Source organism: Rhinolophus sinicus, linkage group LG03 (assembly GCF_036562045.2).
Source record: "Rhinolophus sinicus isolate RSC01 linkage group LG03, ASM3656204v1, whole genome shotgun sequence".
Taxonomy (NCBI): domain Eukaryota; kingdom Metazoa; phylum Chordata; class Mammalia; order Chiroptera; family Rhinolophidae; genus Rhinolophus; species Rhinolophus sinicus.
Genome location: NC_133753.1, coordinates 128,843,948 through 128,865,188, shown reverse-complemented (window position 1 = coordinate 128,865,188; position 21,241 = coordinate 128,843,948).

Below are 21,241 nucleotides of genomic sequence, written 5' to 3'. Positions count from 1 at the left end.
TGAGGAACAGCAAAATCAAAGATTTGCTAGGATATAAATACAATATTGTAGACAAAGGATTAAAATGGAATGTAGAAGAGTAAATACTTTTAAGGATCTTGAATGTCAAGGATTTCCTCTCATATATGTAACAAATGTAAAATAAAAACTAAAACAGTGTCTTTTCTCTGGCATGGTAAACTAAATTGAATCTTAAGTAAGTTATTTATGGAGCAAATGGCATAAACAGGAATAATTCAGGTATGATTATATTGTTATAGAATAGATTTAAATAATAATCCTATAGTTAGTACTCACTGATTTTTCAATGATAAGTATAGAAAACATTAAGTGAATGGATAAAAGCCTGAAAGATATTAATTCCAACATAGATATATGTTATTCTTTTTCTGTAATAATTATTTTCTTTTCTACACCTTTATTAGTCTAGAATAATTGTATTATAAATAAAACATGTTTCTATTTAGAAAATGCTTATATTTATAATTTTTATATACAATTTTTAAAGTGTATAAATAGTTGAATGAAGATTTAATTATTTAATAATAAAAATATGCAAACAAGTTACAAATGGCAACATATTTGGTCAACATTGACATGTAACATCAAATGATTATCTAAGTTGGCATTTTTAGCCATCTTAATAACTGGGTCATTTAGCAGCTATGCATAAATGAATCAGTGTAAGGATCAAAAAATACAAACAATAGATTGAATACACACACACACACACTCACACACACACACACACACCATATAATTAAAATAAAATGTTATTCTTAAAGGTTACATAGATTTCTTTTAGCTATATAATCTCTTGTTTCTGAAAGCATAGAGGAGACATCAAAATACTGAGTCAGGGGGAAAAAATAATGATGGGAGTCACTAATTGAGATTATTAGTTAATAGGCACCAAACCCTAGCAACTTAGCCAAGTCAATACATTCCCAGAAGGTCAATCTGATTCTTTATCCTCTTTGATCCTGTTATTTACTCCCTAGTTATCTTTTTCTCCTCCAGATTCACTTCTCACCTTTACCACCAGGCTCCGTGGTCTAGATTGTTGAACTCTGTTACACTATATCAGTAGGATCCCCTTTTCTCTGGCTTTGAGTGGGATGATTAACAAGAGGCACCAAGAGGAGAACAACAGGCAGGAGGAGAGAGAAGCCCAAGGTATTTTTGTCCTAGTTACCTCCCACCTGGCCCACTCTGGGTTGTCAATGACTGCAGTCCTCTATTTAAAGACGGAGGTTCTGCATACATGGTCCTTTCTTAACAGCTACCAGCTTTCCCTGCGTTTGGGTAACTCCTGCTTCTTGCTTCTTCATGAAATTATGTGGTCACGAGTTTCTCTCTATTGCTAACCTGAGAGTGCTCCATAATTCTTGATTTCCATTAAACTGTCCTACACCATTATAATCAGTTATTTTATTATTATTTTTAAATCATTTATCCCTTTTTAATCACACCAATCTATTACCTTCAGGATACTGACTAATAAGAATAACTAACTGGCACTAATTTAGTGTTCAAAATAAAATGACTGTGGCAACATAGAGTGAAGAAGATGTAATAAAAAATAAATTGTTATAAACCAGTTATTTACATTAAAAATACTAATATCTCTAGTTACTCTTTTTGGCTTTCACACTTTATCCTTATATTGTCTTATTCAATGAATGTACAAATTTTATGAAATACCAAACAAGAGATTGAGAGCATAATAACACATTAAGGTTTATACATTTCTTGATTTATGAAATTATAATCTAGTTGAGGACACAGCCAATCCCTTATGAAGTGACATTTAGAATGAGACTTAAAAGATAAATAGGATCTGGGCAGACTGAGTTCTAGGCAGGAGCAACAACATGTAAAATGGTCCTAGAGGAATGAATAAACTTAAATAGATATAAAAGAAATCCACATTGACACAGAAAATAGCACTTGATGAGACTGGCACATTTAGTAGCCAGACCATAAAGAACCTTGAATACTATGTTAAGAACTTAGCAATATTTTTTAAGTGCACCGGGAAACCCTCAGAGTACTTTGAATGGAGGAATGATGTGATCAGATTTGCATTTATGATTTCTCTGACAGTTATACTAGAAGTGAATTAGAGAAATGAATGAATAGAAACCGGGGGGAGACAAGTGAGGTGAAGAAGACCAGTGCATTTGTACAGAGGAAAAAATTGAGTATAAAGACAGGCAGCTAAAGATTGTCATAAAAATAGTCACTTATGTCAACACAACTATAGCTTGGCCATTTTAATGATTTAATGAGCATCTCCTCCTCATTTTTTGTTACTTATTTTAATTGACTTTCTTGCTTCTTGTGGTTTTTTTTTAATTATTATTCTAGTCAATGAAAAGATTCTTAATATTTTGTGTGCCAGAGTTACCTGTGAGATACTGTTAAAAATATTGTTCTTTTGTTCAGAAAACAATTATTGAATGCACACACAATAAAACTTCTCCACTCAAATTTCGAAGATTCTTAACCAAAATCCATACATAGAGTCATAACTAAAGAACACCTGGGGCGGCTGCCTGGATGGCTCAGTTGGTTAGAGCACAAGCTCTGAACAACAGGGGTGTCGGTTCTATTCCTACATGAGCCAGTGAGCTGCGCCCTCCACAACTAAATTGAAGACAACGAGCTGCCACTGAGCTTCTAGAGGGGCGGCTGGATGGTTCAGTTGGTTATACTGCAAGCTCTCAACAACAAGATTGCCGGTTCAAATCCCGCATGGGATGAAAATGACAACTGGACTTGGAGCTGAGCTGAGCCCTCCACAACTAGATTGAAGGACAATGAGTTGGAACTCATGGGCCCTGGAGAAACACACTGTTCCCCAATATTCCCCAATAAAAATTTTTAAAAAAGAATACCTCAACCATAAGGAAACAGTTTGGTAAACACTCTCGTTAGATAAGTAGAAACAGGCTTAAAATACTGTTTTAATGCTCACATCACAAAAATTATGTGAACTAATCAGGGATGTGAGCAGATAACTGAGTTAAAATGTAAAATATAGGTAATAATTTGGGAAATATTAATGAATATTTTCTGATATATGTTTTGTCTAGCTGGCTTGAGACATCTAATTATCTGACATTTCTATGTTTTGGCTCATTTGTCTTTGAGAAGGGAGGTTGGGGAGAGAAAAAGGTAGTGCTTTAAAGTTATTTTAAAAAGAATGAAGATAAAAATCTTCAAATTTTAATCCAAGTTAAGGATTTTAGTACCCTTAATATGGTTAACAGTTTTAATATATAAATGCTTATATCTAAAATCCTACTGTACAGCACCACCATGAGCTTAAAGGCTACACTTATATGAAGAGAAATAATTCTGAATTTCTTCATCATATCTACTTTCGGCATCAGTGTAGAAAGGATGTACTTTGTGCTCCTAGGATAATCCACGAGGACCTCTGTCCTGGGAAAGAGGGTATAAAATTGATTTTTCCCAATTACGAATGGAAAGAAGAACAAAATAATTTCCCTTTTAGCAATAGGTAATTACATAAGAAAGAAAAACAAGAAGAGGAAATACGTGTGGCAGCAATTTCTGCTTTTAAGTCTTCAGTGCAATGTGAAGAAGGTGTGTTAGGGTTACTTGAAGAAAAAACACCAAGTGTTGGGGCTTTTGCCTGATTTCATTATTATAATTGAGACTCTTGAAAGAGATCATATTACAGGTTCCCCAGACCAGCCAGAATGGTTGGATATCAAAATAAAGTAGTTGGTATACTATGCAAAGCTTGGGAGGTCCTAAGTTTTTCTTTTCCTCTAGTTCCCATGGGTCATTGAAGAGACCAGGAGGTTCCTGATTGTCTCCATGGGAGGTATGATGTTTATCTGAGGGTCTCTAACCAGATAACTTACCAGAAGAGAATTTCCACTCTAAGGTACAAAGTGGTGGCGTAACAGAGGTTGACAGAGCAGACAACATGGACTGAATACTCTGTGAATCTAAGTTAGAACTTAAAGAGTCCACAGTACCAGTAGCAGAAACTAAAGCAAAGCTGGATCAAAGCCTTCCCAGGAGGCTATGGCACTAAGCAGAGAGAGAGCTCAGACCATGAATTCCTTCTGTTTCAACCATCAGAAGCTAATTTTGAACTAATTTTCAGGTAAATCAACAGCAACAACAACAACAAAAAATCACAATAGATAATACACAATAGATAATAAAACTGAAGGCAGCTCGAGAATAATAACAGGCCGAGATCAGAGGCATTTTCTTTCCCTCAACCAACAGGATCCAAGGAGGATCATAAACTTGGAGAAAAAGAGGAAAAGAGTTGTTCTTAAAGACTGGACAGTAATCTAAAAGAGAGTTACTTAAAAAGACTGCTCAAATTGTAGGATCAAACTAAAGCTACTGCAATCGACCAACAATTTATATTTTTTTCCTACTGAAATAAACAGAATAATTTTAGAAAATGAAGAAACAGTATTTTTATTACTATGGATATTATCTGTGAACCTATTTGTGGAGGAAAAAGGAGTTCTACAGAAAATACACTTATTTAAGTAATTTTCAACATAATAAAATAATTATTTATTTATTTATTTTTCTATTGAGGGGACAGTACTGATCATGCAAGAATTCAGAGGAGAAAATGTATTGGTTAGAAGAAGGAATGTGACCAGATGTAACAATATTTACCTAAGTCTGATCCATGCGCACATTAACTCTGTATCCTGGAAATGTGGTACCCATCTTATGATGATGATTTCATGATTGAAAAACCATAAAAAGTAGAACTAAAGAGTAATTAGAGGGAGAATAATGCATGGTTTAATTAGCTCTATCTTGGTTAAAAAAATGGGAAAAAATATTTGGATAGAGTTTGTGCAGTATGATATGATATAATTTAATTAAGGATTAAAATTTAAAAATAATTAAAAATGGCCTCATGATTAAGGATACCTAACTGTGTCATACAGGTATTTGTTGTTATTGCTTTTGTTACTTCGTTTTGGTTTTCTTCCACTACGCTTGGTTGAAGTTAGCCATGATAACAGTTCATGTAAGTTGCACATTTATTATGTCTCACTTGATTTGCCTTATGCACTATGGTCTAGAAATACCTATGAACTGAGAAATAGTGGAAGATAATTTTATTTCCTTGATAAAACCACTTAATCTGTCACTTATGTGTTCTCATTGTCCCCTTAATATAATGCAGAAGGGTAGGCCCTGCTAGTGATGATTTAATTGGAATACTTTCTAACTTTCACTTAAAGTTTAATTTGGTAGCTGACACTAAAATATAGACCATTCATGTTATATCACTTGTTTATGTGATGTGTTTGTGCTATACCATGTTCTAAATATAAGACTTACCAAAGAAAAACAGAATTGGCTACAGAAAATGAGAATATAGAACGACAAAGTAGTACATAAAGAATATAGAGGCATGTTCTATTTCCATAGTGCCCACTCAATCTACATTACATCTTCTATTGTTTCACTTAGGTTTACTTATGAATCCAGAGAAGCCAGAAACATGTGTTTAGCTTTATCCTCCTAAGCCCCTGATTATATAAGGTAAGGTTCATGCTCTCTTAGAGAGCTTATATTAATTTCAAAGTTTTGAAGATGTTCTTATGTAGAACAAAACGTTGGTATAGACGAGATGTGACAATTAAGTTTGCAAACTTGTTGCAATGATGTTTTGCTAACCTTTTTAGATATTAGAGGGATTATTCATTATGAACTTGTACCAATTGGACAAACTGCTAACCAAGTTTACTATTTGGAAGTGCTGAAAAGCCTGCATAAAAAAGTTAGACAACCTGAACTTTCCGCCATCATGAAAATACACCAGCTCACAGGGCACTGTCTGAGGGAGTTTCTAGGCAATAAACAAATAACTGTATTGTAACACCCTCCCTACTCACCTGATCTGGCCCCAAATGACTTCTTTCTTTACTCGAAGATAAAGGAAATATCGAAAGGAAGACATTTGGTAATATGGCGACAGCCCTCATGGCCATTCCAGGAAAAGAGTTCCAAAATTTCTTTGAAGGGTGGACTAGGCACTGGCATTGGTGCATAGCTTCCCAAGGGGGAGCACTTTGAAGGTGACAATAGCAATATTTAGCAATGAGAATGTAACACTTTTTGTAGGATGAGTTCCCGAACTTAATGATCTGATCTCATATGTATGTAATGTAGCTTAACCTCGGAGCATAATCATCAGTAACAAAATAGTTTCTGCAGGTTAAGCCTTTTTGTGACACACAAAGGCTGAGAATAGGGAAACTCTAAAAACAAATGTGCTTTAGCTCAAATATTTTCCAACCAGGGAACTGGAAGAAGAAAATATAGAAGTACCTATCTCTCCCTGTATTCTACCACCACAACTTTAGCTGTCTTGAGCATTGAGACAGAAACATGTAAATTCAGGGAAATCTCTCCTGGGCCCTACAGTCCAGCCTTCCAAGGAAGACAGCACTGACACCAGACTGTGGATACGAAAGCTCAATACTTGGGCAATATAGTGAACTAAGTAGAACTTTCAATGCTGGTATGAAACATTGTCATTCGTCCAGCCAACCAGCCATTTTTAAATCAGAAAGGTAAGAATTTTCCCGATTTCATCCTCTCCCCTTTAACATCCAGTTGCTTTAATTTCTTTCAAAAAATGCATAATACTCCTTTTTACCCCATGATACTGCCTACTGCCTTAGTTAATGTTCTTCCCTTTTTCTTTCTTTCTTTTTTTTTTTTTTTTTATCTTGGCTATCTTAAGAGCCTCTTAACCACTGTCACTGCTTTAAATTTTTTCTCCATAGGAATGTTAATTATCTGGTATCTTATTCCTCCATTGCGTAACACTTCCCAGTGATTCCTCAATATTCTATGCTTATAAGACCAATATTATCTGGCCTAAGCTTCTGTCAATTTTCCCTTTGCTCAATCAAAACAAATTATGATTTCGCACAAATATGTTATACTTAATCACCCAGGCCATTACATCTGATCTTTCCTCTGCTAGTGTGTCCTTTCTCAATTTCTTCCTATCTAGGTCTACCTGTGGTATTCCACATACTTTCAAGGATGATATTATCACTGACTTTTCAGTAGAGCTCTCGTGTTTGCCTCACTAGGAAAATGTAACTGCCTGTCTTTTTCCATTGTACCGAAATTACACATTTATTAGACTATGAATTTGACAGGCTATGTTGATTGAATTGTTGACATGTTTTCTTCTCCACCGAACTATAAAATGGGCAGTTTCAAGAGCGCATATAATATCTTTACAATTTTTAGTAGCAATATTTAGCAAAGTGACTACCATGTACTCAATAAAGAATTCTTGAAATCAATAAATCAATAAATCAACTTTTTTTACTTTCATGAGAAACTCGCATCTAGGACTCTAAGTCACTGGCTTAGGTGACTTTTAGGAGCCCAACACCTTTGTAAGTTGAAGGCAGCCTCTTTTTGTTCTTTCCGTTAACTTTTTCAATTAAATACTAATAATTCAATTTAGAACACATTATCTGATAACTGTACATAGGGCATAATATTATGGCCATAAAAACACTGACCTTGCCCTTAGTGTTCACACTCTCATTTATGTATCAAAGAAATGAGAATGATAAATACAAAGACACATTGAATCAAAACACTTTAATTCCTACTGCAGCTCCTTTATTCTACATAGTCTATGTTGCAGCCAGTTGATTTCTGTGTTTCCTGTTTTGTCGTTGTATGAAATTCTATTTTCTGTTTTCTGGCACCAGGCTGTAGTCATTCTTTGATTCTGTAATCTTCATGAAATGTGAAAAATTCACTGCATATATATCTCCATCCCAAATATCAACGTAGTTTAGTTTTGTTATTACAGAAATAACCTTTATGTCAAAATTATTTTGAAATAAGGGGATGGAAATTCTACCAATAGCATATATGCACATGTTTCTTTGTGTCATTCCAAGAAAGCAGCATAAATATATGCTTCCAGCACATATGTACACCTGTTCTTCTTTATTTCCTTGGAGGAAGAGGTGGGATTTTTAGCCTGTCAGTGACATCTGTGATGTGGTTATAATGAAATCTGTATGCAACATGACTGGAACATCGGCAATTTTCTTTTTTAAAGCAATTATAAAATTAAATATTTACTATTTTTTAGTGTGTCTACTTCAGGACTACATTAAAATCGCTGCTTAACTTGTCTCTTTGAATAATTTCTTTACCATGTAAATAACGTTTAGTACATTGTGGCTGTGAACCTCTTTATAAGTTCAGCTCTGTTTGTGTCATTCTTATTTCAAAGGATTATTAAATATCTTTGCTCTCTAAAAGAGAATAATTCCTTTCACTTATTATGCAAGACCCTCTACAATCCTCTACCTACTGTTAGCTTTTTTTTCTCTATCTGTAAAAAAGCACCTAACCCCAGTCTACTTTGTCTACTGTTCAAAACACATGCATTTCACATCCCTGGTTCCATACACATGCCATCATTTTATTTTCATATTTTAAAACCCTCCCATACTTCTCTCTTTGTCCAGTTTCTACTATCCTTTGAACACCCATTGTCATTGCCCACCTTCTCCATGAGCCCTTCATTAGCCACTCTTAACTTTAAGCTATTGCTTAATCCTGTGTAAGACTTTGTATTTATTGTTTGCTTCAATTGGCATATATTTTAATAAGCTTGTTAGGTTATGAAATACTTTGCATATCACCTTATGCATGCTGACATTGCTCTCCCATACACACTGCTGCCCACCCAGATAGAAAGTCAACAACAATATGATGTCCCTGAGGCGAATGACAAAATTAGTGCCACGCTCAATGACCTGATCATACCCTCCAAAATAAAGGTGATAGGTGTCGGTTATACATTCAGGACAAATTACTGCAGCAGAGGAAGTAGCTTGTCTTAAAAAAAAAAAAAAGAAAAGAAAAAGAAAAAGAAAAAAAAAAAAGAAACTCTCCTGGACAAAGGTTTGCCAGAAATTATGAACTACAAATGATACCACATATTTATGTAAAAAAGTGAAAGAAAATATTCTAGTGTATAGTCAGTTATTTTATGTAAAGTATTTCATTGACTTGAAGAAAAAAATGTGTTTTCATATATTTATTTTCCCATGTTTGTTTTTGCTCTTTTGCACAGTCGCACTCTTTGGCATGTGTTTTAGTAAAATTTTAACAAAATGAAATAGCTATAGCGATGTGTTTGGCAGTTTTATTATTTCTAGTCTGTAACAATATTCTGATAATTTACTCAGAAATTGTGATTGAGTCTCTGTTCACATGTTTATTTCTTTGATTAATAAACTCTGAACTAGGTATTTTGGGATATAAAAATCATAAAAGATCCAATCTAAGACTATCTCTAAGACTATACTTTTAAATTAATTAAAAGGAAAAATAATATGCATGTGAAAGTGTTTGAAAATCAACCGCTGGCTGGCACTTATAAACATTCAAATACAAGTTCTAATTAATTTAGAAAGTCTAGGTAAAGCCGAGAACTAAAAGAACACCTGAGTAAGTGAAGAAGAATTACTATTCTAGGCAATAAACACCCAGAATGCTTTACCAGCTGCTGTGAGTGTTAGCTGACATCTGAAAGTTACCCCTTCCCAGTGAATTGCCTTCGGGTGAATGAGCGCTGCATGTCTGAGGCCTCATGGCTTCCTCCTCCTGCTCTGGGGCAGCCCTGAGTCAACCAAGGGAATGCAAGGGTATTTCAGGTTTCCCTTTGCTTAACTCTGTGGTGTAATGTATGCTTCAGCATTTCCCTGTGTGATCAAATGGAAGCTAGTCTCTAGCTAAAAAAGCATTGTTACTTTTTGTTTTGTTTTGTTTTTTTCATCTTCCTTTCCAGTACTTTCCTTATCGCGCTTCTACTGAGAACACTCCCCTAGTACAGCACTTGACTAAGAATCACCATCTCAGGCTCTGCTTCTGGGGAAACTTACTGAGGTAAATCTCCAGTATAAATTTAAAGGAAACTGCTATTCCCATTTTATAGTTAGCCATTCAAGATTCCCAGACCAGTGATCCAAGAATGGTATCAGATTATAGGAATTACTTGGATTTTGAATAGATAGTTCACAAAGTATTTTCTCTAAGACTTTTTATAACGTCTGAATACAAAAGGAAATGGCAAGTTCCTAAGGCCATTAGTTTTGATTAATTTTAGCATTCGGAACTTATCTAGAAGGAGTATTATGACCTTCAATATATATTTAATTATCAGTTTCCATGAAGAGTATTCTCCAAATTCTTTGATTTTCAGTTATACAACTGTCAGATCTCATTTATGGGCTATTTGGAGGTAAATATTGTTATCAATGTTATTATTAACCATAAAATAATATTAAGCACCATATCCCTTAAGAGGAAAAGCAAAATATGTAAACAAACAAACAAACCAAGAACAAAAATGGAGAAAGATAGGATTAAAATTAAGAAACAAAAGTGTAACCATAGCTGCAACTGGAACTGAAAGCATTGTGATTGTACCCACTGCATGAAAACCAAAAGTCTTTCAGCTCAACAAAATTTTTCTTTTGTTCTTTCTTCATTTTTCCTAATACAACACGATGTTAACAGTCTTTGAAAACTAAGCAAATTTCTATTATCAACTTGAACTTCTGGTTCTGAAGAAAACAATATAATAAGAATTTTACCTACAGGAGAAGTACTATAAAGGTTTTATAAATGTCTGTTTAGAATTATACATCACATTTTCACATTCTCCACAGAAACTTAACTTACTGACATATAGTAAAATCAAAGATATTTAATAATATATCTATATTACGTATCACTAAAATTAAGCATTAACACTAGAAAATCATATTCTCTACATTAAATAATCCTAAATTAAATTGTATAATTTCCTCCCTTTACCAACTAATTAAGGCATTTGTTAAACTTGTGTAATTTTAAGGTAACAAGGAGAACCTAATGGAGTTCTATTGGATTTTTTCCCATTAAGTTACCATTATAGACTTTTAATGAATGTCTTAATTAGATACTATTATTAACAGGGTTGATGCACAAATGAAAATCATTCTCAATGTATGCAATATGGCTCATTAGCATTCACTGCAAGATACTGACCAAAAATCCTCTTGATTAAAAATATGTCTAATCCGATGTATAACCGCCCATTTAACAATGTGCATGCATTCAGAAATGCACTATTAAATCAACATAGAAATAGCATTTGAACTTAAATTTTACAATTTTGCACTCTTTGATGCCTGCTTTTTCTTGTACACTCCAATTTTCCTGTTTTATTGCCTCATTCCATTTAGCATACAATAGCTAATTTTATACTTTGCTTTTGCTATAGCTCTTACTTGCCTTACTTTTCACTGCAAGTAACTTAACATGTTTTCACTTGCTTCTTTCTCTTTTATTCTTCAACATACTTTTGATCTAAGTTCTGTCTAATCATTCCAATAACTATTCTCCAGTGGTCACCTCTGATCTTTGTAGTTACACCAGGATCAACAGACCCTTTTTCTTTGTTTCCTTACATGACCTATCTGTAGCCTCTGTTATCAACCCTCAATACCTAAAAGTATTTTTCTCTTCTGTCCATTTCTACTACTATACTTTGTTTAAACTCATGTCATTTTTTGTATCAATTTAACTCAGTCACTTTCCGGCTTCTTTCTAGAACTATCACACTACTACTAAGAGCATTAGTTGTAGGAGATGGGATGTCTTATCAGACATATCTAATCCAGTCATTGCTCTGCATTATATATGAGAGTTTACTTTTCTTTATTCCTACAAGTCATCCTTCAAAACTCAATTCAGGCACCATTTCTTCTGGGAAGTCCTTCACAAATGATCAGCCCAACAGTTATACTTTTTCTTTGTTTGTTTGCTATATCAGCCAGGACATAGGTGTGCCAAGATTATCTAAGTGTAGTATAGTCACTGAATTACCAGTGTTTTGCCTCAGTAAAACTTAGTTTCTATTGTGCTAGAACATGAATTTTAAAATCTTTCATTTCCCCAAAGATTTTAGTTCCCCCAAAGAGGCTCACATCTTTATCCCTGGAACTGTGAATATGCTCCTTATATAACAAAAGGTGATTAAGTTTATATGTGACATGAAGATTCCTTATCCCTGACTATAAAATAGGAAGATTATCAGGATAAACCCAATCTAACCACAGAAGCTTTGAAGGCAGCAGAGGGGTAATGAGGAGTGGGTCATCGTGATAAAACATGAAAAGTACTCTACTCCGCTTTCCTGACTTTGAAAATGGAGGAAGAGGACAACTATCCAAACAATCATCTGGGAAATGGAAATACAATAGTAGAAGTGGCTAAAGTTATAAGAAATACAATAGTAGAAGAGGCCAAAGTTATAAGAAATTTTTGGAAAAAAATACTGGAAAATGTTTTCAGGAAGTATGGCATGAATCCCAAAGATAATGGCATTCCTTAATTTTGCATGTGAATTGACATAAATCCTGGATTTACAGTCCAGTTGTGCACATGTGTAACAGACACTAAAAACAAACAAACAAATAAATACATAAGCATAATAAAGCCATTAGGAACTGAAATATCTTATATAAGAGTGACCGAGTCCCAGACTAACTTCTGAGAGCTGCATGTGTTGGTGGATCCAAACGTCATAGCAGAGGGATTGAAAAATGAACTGACAGTGGAACCACCACTCACAGAAGGCAAGATAAGACTTTTAGTCTTACCTTAAACTAGTTGATTGACTACTGTGTTACCCTGCTGTAACAGATACCACAAACTGGGTGGCTTAAACAATAGAAGTTTATGTTCTCACACTACTGGAAGCTAGACATCCAAGATTAAGATACCAGCAGGGTTGGTTTCTGGTGAAGTCTCCTTTGGCTTTCAGACAGCAACCTCCTTGCTGCATGTTCCCATGGTCTTTTCCTCTGTGTGTGTGTGGAAAGAGAGAGTTGTGGTATCTCTTCCTTTTCTTATAAGAACAACAGTCATATTGAATTAGGTCCCCACTCTAATTACCTCCTTAGAGGCCCTATCTCCCAATATTGTCATATTGGGAATTAGGACTTTAACATATGAATTTTGGGGAGACACCATTCAGTACACAACATCTAATAAAACAAAGAAAAGCAAACTAATATCTTCTGTAGCATTATAAGAGGACTCAGATAATCAAGAAATAATGTTGAAAATTTCCAGGATAGAATCAAAAATCCAGGATAGAATCCAAACACACAAATAATTGACGAAATCTGAATGATACTTGAGAGAAAGGTTAATCAAAACACACTAACATTGATAGGAATGGCGGCAGTGGGGCGCATTTTTTGAGTTCTCCTCTGGATCTTATTACAAACAGGACATCTATAACCCATCAAAGGACTCTCTGCTCATCATGCAGAACAGGTAAGAGACTCATGCAAGGATTACTTGAAGGTGGGCAAATTGGGCGAGCAGAGGAAGAGGGGAGGGAGCTGAATGGAGATGCTGCCCGCATCTGCAGCTGTGGGGACGCAGCCTGCATCTGCGTTGGTGGAAATGCAGCCCTCATCTGCAGCGGTGGAAACACCGATGACATCTACAGCTGCAGAGACGCAGGGGTTCCCAGGACGGAACAGAGAACACAAAAGCCAGGAGGTGGGCTCTTTCCCTGTGTCCCACAGATGATCTCTCCCTCCAAGGGGACAGCCAGTTGGGCCCAAGATCAGACAAAGGACACAAACTCCATACCTGGGCCACTCCCCCCGCTCTTCCAATCCTACCCCCGCCCTTCCAGAGATTCAAACTGGCCCCTGAACTGAGGAGTAGTGTCAGATTACAGAGGAGCCTTAGTGCTCAGTTTCTGGGAAGACCTGAGTTCTGACGCAGGGAAGAGGCTGGGAAGAGTGTGATTTTTGCTGGGCTAGGAAAGAAGAGACTCCTCCATACCCAGCCACCATCTTTTCTGGCCTGAGGGAGGAGTGTGACATGCCTGGGCTGGGAGAGAGAAGACCCCATCCATCCCCAGCCCTCACCCTTTCTGGCTTGCCTAGGGCAGGGCAATTACAACTGCGGAGGCACACCCAGGGATCAGCAGTAGGCAGCAGATGCAGCTCTGGGCTTTCAGCAGATCAGAAATCTCCCGCCCACCACACACACACACACACACACACACACACACACACACACAGAAGACGTGCCCTAAGACTCAGGAGAACTGGACACAGGGCTGTAGTGCTACTCTCAGTGCGCATATGTGCAGGCAAGGACAGAAACTGCACTGACTTTGTAGAAACTATCACCCAGAACCCTCAGCCCCACGCATCTATATCTGCAGTCCCAAAGTCACTCTGGGCAACAGGTGACCGGCTCTGCCTGCACAATACACAATGGACTCTTTGGTACAGCAGAGGACAACCTGGAAATTACTTGGTGGGCTTAAGCCAAGACTGGCGCTGATTTTTGTTTGTTTGTTTTTTGTTTTTGTTTTGTTTTGTCTTTATATCTTTGATATCTTTGCCTGTGGTGAGTGTGGGTTGTCGGTTGTTTTTACATGTGAATGTATTTTATTTTTTCTTTGCTGTTGTTAATGTTGTTGTGCTTCGTGATTTGCTGTGTTCTGAAATTGCCAACCAGGGCCCAGCATAAGAGGCACAAGATTCAACACACCCAGAGGCCAACTCCAGACCAAACCAGAGTACTACCAGGTTTGACCTACAAGTGACACACCCAGAGGGGATTCTCTACAGGCACAAGAGCCCATAGAGCCCAAACCACATTTAAGTGGTCAACCCTCACGCAACAGAGCACCCTGCAGTGGGCAGAGCCAAGTCTCACAACTAGTCAGCCTAGGAGTTAACCCCACCTACTCACAAGTGAAAAGCAATTGAAGATCTTATTTAACAGGACAATATACACAATGCAAGAGTCACCTTTGGAGCACATGCAGAGAAGAATGAAGTAGTGCAAGTCAAATATAAAGGACACATCATACATAAGATAACCCAGCAAGAACTAAGAACTCTAGGGGATCTACCTAATACATCGAAGCAAACACAGAGAGTCAGCCAGTATGGGGAAACAAAGAAACATGTCCCAAATAAAAGAACAAAAGAAACCTCCAGAAATGGACCAAATGAAACAGAGGTAACCAACCTATCAGAGACACAGTTCAGAGCACTGATGATAAGAATGTTTAAGGAGCTAGGACACAACATAAAGAAGGATAGAGAAATCATAGTGAACAACCAGTTAGAAATAAAGAACACAATTACTGAAATAAAGAACTTACTTGAAGGAATTAACAGCAGGTTAGATGAAGCAGAGGTTTGAATCAGCAACTTAGAAGACAAGTTAGCAGAGATCACCCAAACGGAACAACAGAAAGAAAAAAAAATGAAAAAACAATGAAGATGGTTTAAGAGACCTCTGGGATAACATCAAGTGCAACAACATGCGCATCATAGGAGTACCAGAAGGTGAAGAGAGGAAGCAAGGGATTGAGAACATATTTGAAGTAATAATGTCCAAAACCTTCCCTAACCTGATGAAGGAAACCAACATACAAGCCCAGGAAGTGCAGAGAGTTCCAACCAGGGTAAACCCAAACAGGTCCACACCAAGACACATTATAGTTAAAATGGCAAAGGTTAAAGACAAAGAGAGAATCCTAAAAGCAGCAAGAGAAAGACAGAGGGTTACTATATAATAATAAAGGGATCGATCCGACAAGAGGACATGACCCTAGTAAACATCTATGCTCCCAACATAGGAGCACCTAAATATATGAAACAGATATTGACTGACATAAAGACAGAGATCAACAGTAACACTATCATAGTAGGGGACTTCAACACACCTCTGACAACAAGGGACAGGTCTTCCAGGCAGAAAATCAATATGGAAACAACGGCCTTAAATGAAACATTGGACCACTTGGATTTAATTGATATTTTCAGAGCATTTCACCCCAATGCTACAGAATACACGTTCTTCTCAAGCGCACATGGAACATTTTCCAAGATAGACCATTTGTTAGGCCACAAAACAAGTCTTGATAAATTTAAGAAAATTGAAATCATACCAATTGTCTTCTCTGACAACAGTGCTATGAAATTAGAAATTAACTACAGGAAAAAAACTGGAAGACACACCAATTCATGGAGGCTGAATAACATGTTACTAAATAATGAATGGGTCAACCAGGAGATCAGGGAAGAAATCGAAAGATATCTCAAGACAAACAAAAATGAAAACACGATGACCCAAAATCTATGAAATGTCACGAAAGCAGTCCTAAAAGGGAAATTCATAGCATTGCAGGCCTACCTAAAGAAACAAGAAACATCACTAATCAACAGTTTATCTTCACACTTAAGGGATCTGGAAAAAGAACAGCAAAATAAGCCCAAAGGGAGTACAAGGAAGGAAATAATAAAGATCAGAGAGGAAATAAATGAAATAGAAACCAGAAAAAAAAATACAAAAGGTCAATGAATCCAAGAGTTGATTCTTAGAGAACATAAACAAAATCAACAAACTTTTAGCCAGATTCATGAAAAAAGAGAGAGAGAGAGAACCCAAATTAATAAAATCAGAAATGAAAGAGGAGAAGTGACAACAGACACTGCACAACTACAAAAATTTTAAGAAACTACTATGAGCAACTATATGCCAACACATTTGACAATCTGGAAGAAATGGACAATTTTCTAGAGGCATACAACCTTCCAAGGCTAACTCAAGAAGAAACAGAAAACCTGAATAGACTGATTACCACCAGGGAAATTGAATCAGTAATCAACAGTCTCCCAACAAACAAAAGCCCTGGACCAGATGGCTTTACAGGTGAATTTTATAAAACGTTCAAAAAAGAATTATCACCTATTCTCCTCAAGCTCTTCCAAAAAAATCCAGAAGGAGGGAAGACTCCCAAACACTTTTTACGAAGCCACTATCACCCTGATCCCAAAATCAGACATAGACACCACAAAAAAAAGAAAACTACAGGCCGATATCTCTAATGAACACAGATGCAAAAATCCTCAACAAAATATTAGCGAACAGAATTCAGCAATACATTAAAAAGATCTTACACCATGGTCAAGTGGGATTCATCCCAGGTAGGCAAGTGTGGTTCAACATCCGCAAATCAATTAATGTGATACACCACATTAACAAAATGAAAAATAAAAATCACATGATCATATCTATAGATGCAGAAAAAGCATTTGATAAAATCCAGCAGCCATTTATGATAAAAACCCTTAAGAAAGTGGGAATAGAGGGATCATATCTCAACATAATAAAGGCCATATATGATAAACCCACAGCTAGCATCATACTCAATGGGGAAAAGCTAAAACCATTCCCCCTAAGATCAGAAACAAGGGAAGGTTGCCCACTTTCTCCACTTCTATTCAACATTGTGCTGGAAGTTCTAGCCACAGCAATCAGACAAGAAAAAGAAATAAAAGGCATCCAAATCAGTAAGGAGGAAGTAAAGTTGTCATTATATGAAAATGACATGGTACTATATATAGAGAGCCCTAAAGACTCCACCAAGAAACTACTAGAGCTGATAGATTAATTTAGTAAAGTAGCAAGATACAAAATTAATATTCAGAAATCAGTTGCATTTGTATATACCAATAATAAAACATCAGAAGGAGAAATTAAAAAAGCAATCCCATTTACAATTGCTCTAAAGACTATAAAATACCTGGGAATAAATTTAACAAAAGAAATAAAAGATCTGTACTCAGAAAATTATAAGACACTGAAGAAAGAAATGAAAGAAGATACAAATAGATGGAAACACATACCATGTTCATGGATAGGAAGAATTAATATAGTTAAAATTTCCGTACTGCCTAAGGCAATATACATATTCAACACAATTCCTATCAAACTACCAACGACGTTTTTCACAGAAATAGAACATATAATCCTAAAATTTATGTGGGACCATAAAAGACCCCGGATAGCCTCAGCAATCTTGAGAGATAAGAACAAAGTGGGAGGTATAACAATACCTGACATCAAATTATACTACAAGGCGGCAGTAATCAAAACAGCATGGTACTGGCATAAAAACAGATACATAGATCAATGGAACAGAATAGAGAGCCCAGAAATAAATCCATGCCTATATGGCCATTTAATCTACGACAATGGAAGCAAGAATGTACGGTGGGGTAAAGACACTCTATTTAATAAATGGTGCTGGGAAACCTGGACAGACACATGCAAAAAAATGAAGTTAGACCACCTCCTTACACCATATACAAAAATAAATTCAAAATGGCTTAAAGACTTAAATGTAAGATCAGAAACCATAAAATTCCTAGAAGAAAATATAGGAAGAAACTTTACAGACATTACCCAGAGTAAGATTTTTACTGATATATCTCCTTGAGCAGGAAAGTAAGAGAAAAAATGAACATGTGGGATTACATCAAACTAAAAAGTTTTTTCACAGCAAAGGAAACCATCAATGAAACAAAAAGGGACCCTACTGAATGGGAAAAGATATTTGCCAATGATATATCTGATAAGGGGTTAATATCACAAATTTATAAAAAACTCACTCAACTCAACTCCAAAAAAACAAACAACCCAATTAAAAAATGGGCAGAGGACATGAAGAGACCTTTTTTAAAAAAGGACATATGGATGGCAAACAGACATATGAACAAATGCTCAAACTCACAATTCATTAGAGAAATGCAAATAAAAACCACAATGAGATACCACCCGACACCAGTCAAAATGGCTATCATCAATAAATCAACAAACAACAAGTGTTGGCACGGATGTGGAGAAAAGGGAACCCTTGTGCACTGTTGATGGGATTGCAGATTGGTGCAGCCACTATGGAAAACAGTATGCATGTATCTCAAAAATCTGAAAATGGAACTACCTTATGATCCAGCAATTCCACTCCTAGGTATCTACCCGGAGAAATCCAAAACTCTAATTCAAAAAACTTTATGCATTCATATGTTTATTGCAGCAGTATACACAATAGCCAAGACATGGAAACAACCGAAATGCCCGTCGGTAGATGACTGGATTAAGAAACTGTGGTACATTTATACAATGGAGTATTACTCAGCCATAGAGAAGAAAGAAACCTTACCATTTGCAACAACGTGGATGGACCTAGAGAACATTATGTTAAGTGAAATAAGTCAGACAGAGAAAGACAAATACCATATGATCTCACTTATATGTGGAATCTAAAGAATAAGTGAATAAACTAATCAGAAACAGTTTTGGAGACATAGAGGAAAAACTGAGGGTTGCTAGATGGAGGGGAATGGGGATAAGGAGGAAGTTGAACGTATTAGAAAACAGTCAGTAACCACAAGATGGCCACAGAGTTCTGAAAATTAATTTGGGGAATGTAATCAGTAACGTTGTAAAGATTTTGTAGGGTATCTGATGGACACTTGTCTCATTAGGGAGACCACCTCAGGGATGATGTAGATGCCTGATCACTGCATTGTACACCTGAAGCTGAAGCTGAACAATAATGAATGTTAACTACAACTTTGTAGGTACATTGTATGTGTGTGTGTGTGTGTGTGTGTGTGTGTGTGTGTGTGTATGTACATACTTACAAGAAGCGGAGTACAGCATTAGGAATAGAGACAGTGGAAATGTAATGGCTCTGTGCGATGTCAGATAGTTAGTGGAGGGGGAGGGGGGTTCACACAATGTGAGGGATATAAAAGATAAATGTCTAAGTATTACTTTGTCTTGTGCACCTGATATAAACAAAAAAAATACACTAACATTTAGATTATATCATTTTTTCTTTAACTTGAAGAATTTCCTTTAACATTTTTCTTGGAGGGGTTATACTAGACCATCTAAATTTACCTAGATTGGAATTATCAGAAAAAAAACCAAAGAGGCCTACACCAAGACACATCAAAATTAAAATGCCAAGTTTAAATACAAAGAGAGAATCTTAACAGCAGCAAGAGAAAAGCAGTTAGCTACCTATAAGTGAGCTCCCATAAGATTGCCAGTTGATTTCTTAACAGAAACTTTGCAGGTTAGAAGAGATTGGCAGAACATATTCAAAGTAATGAAAAGCAAGGACCTACAACCAAAATTACTCTACCCAGCAAAGTTATCATTTAAAATCAACTGAAAAATAAATAGCTTCCCAGCAAAGGGAAAGCTAAAGGAGTTCATCATCACTAAACCAGTATTACAAGGAATCTTAGATGGATTTTTTAAAGATGAATAAATAAACAAACAAACAAACAAAAATAAGTAAATAAATAAATAAAATGAATAATAAAATGGCAATCACTACATACCTATCAACAATTACTTTCAATGTAAATAGATTTAATGTTCCAATCAAAAGACCAGAGGGCTGAGTGGATAAGGAAATAAGACCCTTACATATACTGCCTGCAAAAGACTCACTTCAGATCAAAAGACACACACAAACTGAAAGTAAAGGGATGGAAAAGATATTTCATGAAAATGGAAACATCAAACAAACAAAAAGCTGGGGTAGCAACACGTATACTAGACAAAATAGACTTCAAAACAAAGACAATAACTAGAGACAAAAGCACTGGGTATTTATCTGAACAAACCCAAAATACTACTGAAAGGGATGTGCTCATTGACATGTTCACTGCAGCATTATTTCCAATGACCAAGATGTGGAGGCAACCTGGGTGTCCCTGTGTAGATGAATTGATAAACAAGAGGTGATACATATATACAACAGAATATTGTTCAGCCATCGGAAGGGATGTAATTTTGCCATCTGTGACAGCATGGATGAGTCTGGATGGTGTTTTGAGCGTTGTGGGTCAAACAGCTAAACACAAATGTCATATGATATCACTTGTGGGTGGATTCTAAAGAATAAAAGAAACAAGCAAACAAAATGGAGGCAAACTTGTAGAGGTGGAGAATATTTTAATGGTGGCCAGATGGGTGGGATATTGAGGTGGGTGTAAAAGGGCAAGTGATTAAGAAGTACAAATGTGATGTTACAAAGCAGTCATGGGGATGTAGGGTGTAGCATAAGGAATATAGTCAATAATATTGTAATAACTACATATGGTGTCAGATGGGTATTAGATGTATCAGGATGATAGATGGTATGGGTGTTGGGGCAGGGTGAAAGGATCAAGAAATACAAATTGGTAGTTACAAAATAGTCATGGGAATGTAAAGTATAGGGAATATAATCAATAATATGGTAATAACT